This window comes from Cynara cardunculus (assembly GCF_001531365.2).
Source record: "Cynara cardunculus var. scolymus isolate 2C chromosome LG 4, CcrdV1, whole genome shotgun sequence".
NCBI lineage: Eukaryota > Viridiplantae > Streptophyta > Magnoliopsida > Asterales > Asteraceae > Cynara > Cynara cardunculus.
In genome coordinates this window covers 12,465,585-12,466,292 of record NC_037531.1, presented here as the reverse complement: position 1 = coordinate 12,466,292, position 708 = coordinate 12,465,585, and positions in this window count along the sequence as shown.

Below are 708 nucleotides of genomic sequence, written 5' to 3'. Positions count from 1 at the left end.
ATAGGGATGAACGGGTTTAAGAGTTTTAAGAGTTTTTAAGAGTTTTAGTCAAATGCTTTATAATATAGTATAAATATTATATTACTAAACCTAGACTAAATTATTTCGTTAATAAACGTAAATTAAATTATAATAAACTTAAACTAAAAATTTCTGTATTGAAAAACATTATATTATTAAACTTAAAATAAATTATTTTGTTATTAAAACTAAATAATTATAAATAAAAAAAACTTTTAAATTGTTGGTAAGGAGTTTGGTTATGGGTGAAAAGTCGGATCAATATAAATGAGTGGGAGATAATGACTTGCCATCACTCTAAAACTCTTTGCAAGTGTAACTTTACCATCACACCTCTTGCTTTATATCTTAGCAAACAACAAACTAATCAGTTAAACAGGAAGGGAGAATCAGAAAAGGCACACAACCACCATTAGGTAACCTATCTCCATGCCTTCATACTCTACACCTTTTTCTTGCCCTTTTTAATGCAGCAAAGGAGATTATTCAGTTTCTGACTCAGTTATAGAATTCTCGAAAAAGAAGTGTTTAGAAGTCAAGAGAAATGGTTTGTGAGGCTGCTACTATTCATGTTTTCAAGTTCAGCTTATGGGCTATTCTTCTATTCATGTTCTCTTCGAACTCAAGTATGGTAAATTAAATTAATTTGCTTGTTGGAATATTATATGATATACAGTTTGTATAAAA